The following is a 6,955-nucleotide window of genomic DNA, read 5'->3' as shown; positions in this document are numbered from 1 at the left end:
AGCCGGGTGCTCCCTTCAGGGCTGGTGCCCGGCGGCAAATGACTCCATTGTCTCTGGGAGTTCCGCCACTGGCTTGGGGGACAAACATAAGGAAGAGATCCAGGCTATTCTATTAATGCCCAAGCAACAGAAATATGAAAAAAACTGTTTGGGTGTGGGTTGTCTAAAGTGGCATGTTTTTATATAGCCAATATATAATATATTAAAAATATATCAACACTTATCAACTTACAACATCTATGGAGAGCACATCACAAAGTACTCAGGGCCTAATTCAGCAAGGAACGCACAGGAGAGAATGCACGCACTTGGGCAATGTTTCCGTACTGCGCATGCATTGCACTGCGCGTATGTGAACTACCCGGTGCGATCTGGCATGCAGGGGCTAGCTGGCAACTTTTGGCCTGGGGGGCAGACACAAGGTAAGTGGCCCGATTTCTCCACCAGCGCATTGCAATGGAGAAAAGACACATGATAATAGCCTCTGTAAGTAAGGTGTGCCTAATGTGGGTGTGCTTTAAATAATGTAGAGAGGTTTGCAGTGACAGCCAGATTAGGGAGCATCGCAGTGACTGCCATATAATGCAGAGAGGTTCGCAGGGACCATCAGATCAGGGAGTGTCGCAGTGACTGCCCTATAATGCAGAGAGGTTCGCAGGGACCATCAGTTCAGGGAGTGTCGCAGTGACTGCCATATAATGCAGAGAGGTTCGCAGGGACCATCAGATCAGGGAGCGTCGCAGTGACTGCCATATAATGCAGAGAGGTTCGCAGGGACCATCAGATCAGGGAGCGTCGCAGTGACTGCCATATAATGCAGAGAGGTTCGCAGGGACCATCAGATCAGGGAGCGTCGCAGTGACTGCCCTATAATGCAGAGAGGCTCGCAGGGACCATCAGTTCAGGGAGTGTCGCAGTGACTGCCATATAATGCAGAGAGGTTCGCAGGGACCATCAGATCAGGGAGCGTCGCAGTGACTGCCCTATAATGCAGAGAGGCTCGCAGGGACCATCAGTGCAGGGAGTGTCGCAGTGAAGCCATATAATGCAGAGAGGTTCGCAGGGACCATCAGATCAGAGAGTGTCGCAGTGACTGCCATATAATGTAGAGAGGTTCGCAGGGACCATCAGATCAGGGAGTGTCGCAGTGACTGCCATATAATGCAGAGAGGTTCGCAGTGAGCATCAGGTCAGGGAGTGTCACAGTGACTGCCATATAATGTAGAGAGGTTCGCAGTGAGCATCAGATCAGGGAGCATTGTAATGGCTGCCAGATAACACAGTAATCACCAGATTATGCAGAAATCATCAGTGACCCACATATAACACAGGTATTATGAATATACAGTAGCCCTCACACACAATAATAATACACCCCCACCCCCACATTCACACACATTATTACATCACCCCCAGCACCGACAGTATTAAAACACCCCATCCCCCCAAAGATAAAAATAACTACAGCCCCCCATTGCATAAGTATTCCAACACCCCCCTTCCCTCTCAAATATCATGTAAACATGTACACCGCCACTGGCACTTACCTGCCTGGAAGGCTGCTCTGTCTCTGCGGAGCTCCAGGGTACAGGAAGAGATGACACAGACAGGATAGTGAAGGGGCGGAGACTTGGGGTGAGGGGGCGGGGTCTTCAGCAGAGACGGGAGGTGATTGATTAATATAGTCAGTCAGGGTAGGAGAGGGGGCGGGGCCTTCCGGTGAGGGGGCGGGGCCTTAGCCGGGGAGAGGAAGGAGCCCGGGGAAGGGACAGAGGACACAGAGAGGTAGGTGCACAGTCCCTGCAGCGGAGCGGCCTCGGAAGGAGTGCTGCTCAGTGTGCAGCCACAAGCTACATAGGGTGACAGACAGCCGGGTAACAGGCAGAGAATGCTGCCCAGCCGCTCTGATGCTGCTATAGTCGGAGCGACTGAGAGCACTTTCTGCCTGTCACCCGGCCATCAGTCATACCTGTACACTAGTGATACCAGCCCTCACTGAGGCAAAAGTCTACTGGCCCGGGGGGCATATGGCACCCTGCCCCCCGGCCCAGCCCGCCACTGCTGGCATGCGTACGCAGACTACACGCAGCATGTACGCAGACCCCTTCTGATATTGATTGACAAGAAGTGCCATTTGTGGGTGGTGACGGGGGGTGGTCGTGTGAACGCAGGCGTGCCTGTGCGTTGGGATGCCGTTTTAGGGGCGTCCATAATTAAGCCAGTGCAGCGACAAATGCAGTGATGAGACTCCGCGCAAACAGGAAGTTGCTAAGATCCTGCGCGAGGTCTGGTCAACCACTATTATGCAAATGTGGTCGATGGTTCTCGATGTTACTGATGTTTACGCTATCTTGCGGACAGATTAGGCTTTGAGTAAAGGGAGATGGGCATTTTAACATGGAGCTGGGTGTCTGCATCTAGTGCTGCGGTCTCTGTGCATATGCATTGATTAGCATATTCTCGCAGCTGCTGAATGCATGCGTCTGCTAGTGTGCGTTCCTTGCTGAATCAGGCCCTGAGAGCGGAAATGCCACACAATATACAGAGCATCCTTGTGACAAATACAGAGCCCATAATTGTAACACCACACAATACAGAGTTATACTTCTCCGCCACATCATGTCCTCCTCAGCCATATCTCATAATACCCTCTGCAGCCACATCACCCACCTGCAGCCACATCATGTCCTCCCCAGCCACATCTCTTAATGCCCCCTGCAGCCACATCACCCACCCTCAATAACATCATGTCTTCTCCAGTCACATCTCATAATGTCCTCCTGCAGCCACATCAGCTACCTGCAGCTACATCATGCCCTCCCCAGCCACATCACCCACCTGCAGCCAAATCATGTCCTCCCCAGCCACATCACCCACCTGCAGCCAAATCATGTCCTCCCCAGCCACATCACCCACCTGCAGCCACATCATGTCCTATTCAGCCACATCTCATTATGCCCTCTGCAGCCACATTACCCACATCATGTCCTCCCCAGCCACATCACCCACCTGTAGCCACATAATGTTCTCCCCAGCCACATCTCATAATGCCCCCTGCAGCCACATCACCCACCCTCAACCACATTATGTCCACCTCAGTCACATCTCATAATGCCCTCTGTAGCCATATTAGTTACCTATAGCCACATCATGCCCTCTACAGCCACATCATGTCCTCCCCAGCCACATCACCCACAACATGTCCTCCCCAGCCACATCACCTACTTGCAGCCACATCATGTACTCCCCAGTCACATCACCCACCTGCAGCCACATCATGTTCTCCCCAGCCACATCTCATAATGCCCTCTACAACATCATCAACCTGCAGCCACATCAAGTCCTCCCTGTCCACTAGTCACACCATGCCACCCCCAGTCAGCACCATCATGATCTCCCCAGCCACGGAAGTATCCCAATAACATTTCCAAAAGAGTGTAAATAATCAAATGAATATAATGTGTTAAGACATTTTGTTAACATGAAAAATAAACATAATAAACATTTTGATAAGAAGACACACCTATTTCATCCTGCGGTTGCTGGATTGCAGCTCTCTGCTGCCTTTGAATATCACTCTGTCTGCAGTGCTCTGCAGCTGCTATAATGGTAGTGTCTAAATGTCCTTTGCGTAGATGACTCTGACGTCATCAACTACTTTATGCAGATGCACACCTAGAGGCGCTTTTATCAAGCAGTGAAAACTGATGTAACCTTTATTTAGAGTTACTGCAGGAAACAGGTGATATGACTATATGAACTGTGTTAAGAATTGAAATATAAGTATTATTATATAACTATTATCTATGCTTAATGGTTAATATAAAATAAATATAATTGTACCACAAATATGTAATAATATGTGTACTTATACATAATTGGTGGTGTAGGCCAGAATCATCCAGAAGGTTCTGGATACCTGAAACCGGTTAGAGCTAGTTCTGCTGACTGTGCACACGGACACTGAGGAGAAGTGACAGTTGGAGAGAGGGGTCAGTTAGAGCTGAGCTGACCTGGGGTGACGACTGAAAGAGGCAGGAGTGTGAGTCAGGTACCTGATGTAAAGAGACGGAGTCCGTGCTCTCTAAAGTGGACAGCAGATGAGAAGTGATGATTGGTGGCCATTGAGTAGGGGGATCAAAACAGATTTCCGCCCCCATTAAGCAGAGAGACAGAGAGAGTGTACCTGAGGTCTGAGGGGAGCAGCCAGAGCTGTCAGTAACCTTGGGTGATGACTGGAAAACGTCAGGAGAGGTCTGTAATCTCTCCACAGTGACAGCACTATATTCTCTTCTTAATATGCCCATTAACTTATACTCAGAAAAGATCCTCTAACATATGATAATATGGTCATAATTGTGAAGGCAGAAACATCCCCTGCAACCCTCCTCAGTGATTACTGAAATAAGACTGCAGTATCTGTTTATATCTAATACTAAACTGCTTATTATTACATACCTCCCAACATGACCCTCTCCAGGAGGGACACAATGCTCTGGTCCTGGACTTCCCTGGTAATTTATGATTGGTGGCGGCTCCAGAGGTGAGGCTGCAGTACAGTCCAACAGTCAAATAGGGGAGTCACACCAACTGCCAGTGAGTCCCAGCCAGTGATGTTTGGCAGTGTGTGAAATGACAGTTGGTGTGGCTCCCCTATTTGACTTTTGAACTGCGCTGCAGCCCCACCTCTTACCAGGGAAGTCCAGGACCAGAGCATTGTGGCCCTCATTCAGACCCAGTCGCAAGTGCTGAGCTCTCGCAACCGGGTCGATGTTTAGGCCCTGCGCACGCGCAGCAGCTGCACTGCGCGTGCGCAAGCCCCGGAGAGAGAAAATCACTACAAAAGGGTCGGCTGTCGATGTTTTGTGGGCGGCCGCACTGACATCAGCAGTGATGTCAGTGGGGAGCTTCCTGCTCGATCAGGAAGCTCCATGGGGCTTGCGGTTGCCGAGACCCAACCTTAGGGTCTCTTCGCAAGTCGCGATGGTCTTGACCATCGCGACCATCAACCTGGTCGGGTCGCTAAAGCTGTGGGTGGTAAACCACAGCTTAGCTAGCGACCAGGAGGCGGCACTACAAAAGTAAAGCGGCCGCCCTCATTCAGAGCGAGCGCTCACTTCTTGCGACCGCCTATGAATGAGGGACTGAGTCCCTCCTAGAGAGGGTCATGTTGGGAGGTATTGATAACGCCGGAATATGTGACCGTACATATTCCTTCAGCAATTCACGAATATATGCATGCTTATGTCTTTCATTATTTTCATTGCAATTAAGAGTACATAGAAATGATTCAGAATATATATTAGTTGTAAGTTGCGGAGGACCGACATGTGTCGAATGGCCTCAGGCCTAGAGATGAGGTCTACCTTCTCTCTAAAGTAGGCAGGTGTGTGTCTGAAGCAACAGTTATTATTGTTTAATATTGTATAATCTAAAGGTATAAATGTTATTACAGAAATAGGTATAAAATAAATTAGAACTGATCAAAACCATTTCTTCTCTAGCAAGACAGAATAATGGGTTAGTTGAGTATGAACAGACTAGGAGACAGTAGGTCTCAGATCTGGCTAAACAAAGAGGGAGCTAATCAGGATAGCCTTGGCCTATATGTGGTCACCAGTGTTTTGAGAACATAGAAAGGAGATTATAGGTTTTTGTTATGATTAAATATATAATTAGTGAAATGTTTAGTGCGCATTAATATTGAATTAATTAATTAATATTCACCATTTTAGAATAGGTCAGTAGCAGAGAGGCAAAAGTATAAAAGATTGATCAAAAAGGGGAGGGGTCGGTCAGTCGGGTTGAGCAGGAGAGATCGTAGGTCGAGAGAGTCGCGGGGCGCTGGGCTGTAAGTATAAACATGGGCTGACTGTCACCTTGGGAGTCTATGCTAGGCATTGCAAATAATCATTTTGTTACTGTTGCTGAACTAATGTTTTTTATGTTGTAAGTCTGCTTTGACAATAATACCATAATACATGTATAATTAATTTGCTTTTTAAGTAAAACATTGTCATTTATTTTAAAGTTGGTATTGGTGTGAATTATTCCATTTCTTCTAATAATAAGTAAGGTTTAAAAACAATATCCAAAACACCTCGCGTTATCAATCATGGAGGCCCCAGCGAGATTACACAGGTTAACGCCCGCTGTATCGGTGATTGAGAGAGAGTGCACAGCAGTGAGTTATTTTGCTCATTAGATAATTTTTATTTTTAAAACGTGCAGTTTTTGTTTTTCTCTCTCCTTCAGTCATTGATATGATGGTTAAGTTAATTGCGCTGTATTGATTGTTTTGGATTTGTTTTGTTTTGGTAGGATTTGTTTCTCCAAATAAGGTTTTTCTCCATTGTGTAGTTTGTATAAGAAAGTTTTGTATTTTGGAGAAATGGTGTTAGGAGGAGAGATTTCTCCCCTCCTTTTCTGGTCTGGGCAGTGTGCCCAATAGATAGGGAAAGTAAATGGTATTTGCTGAGGGTTTTTTTTTCTCCTTCCCCGTGCACTGAAATATGTTGAGTGTAGAATAGAGGATTTTTAAATTTGCAAGTTCAGTAATTTTCTTGGCATTTTTGTTAGTTGAGATATCTATTTCTGAAATTATTGGTAGATTGATGTTTTGTTAAGAAGTTTTATTGATACCTTCTATTTTCTTTTTCTGCTCTCTCTGAGAAATTTTAATTTTTTTGCGCAAACCAGTTTTTTTGTTTTTTTCTTCCTTCCCTGCTCTGTATGAAAGAGTGACGTATGATTGGTTGAATGACGTATGTTTGGGTAATTGGCTGACCTTCACGACGGCAGAGTCTGGCAAGAAGCCCACCCAAGTATCGCTTACGGCTTCCGCTTGGAGTTGGGGTTAGATTAGGGTCTTGTGTCAAAAAAAAAAAAAAAACACTATAAAAAAAAAAAACGTAGACAGCAGTGTATGCAACTTGTGTGAGTGAACTATATTTTT

This window comes from Taudactylus pleione, unplaced genomic scaffold, assembly GCF_031769625.1.
Source record: "Taudactylus pleione unplaced genomic scaffold, aTauple2 ptg000122l, whole genome shotgun sequence".
NCBI classification, from domain to species: domain Eukaryota; kingdom Metazoa; phylum Chordata; class Amphibia; order Anura; family Myobatrachidae; genus Taudactylus; species Taudactylus pleione.
This window is presented reverse-complemented; position numbering follows the sequence as displayed.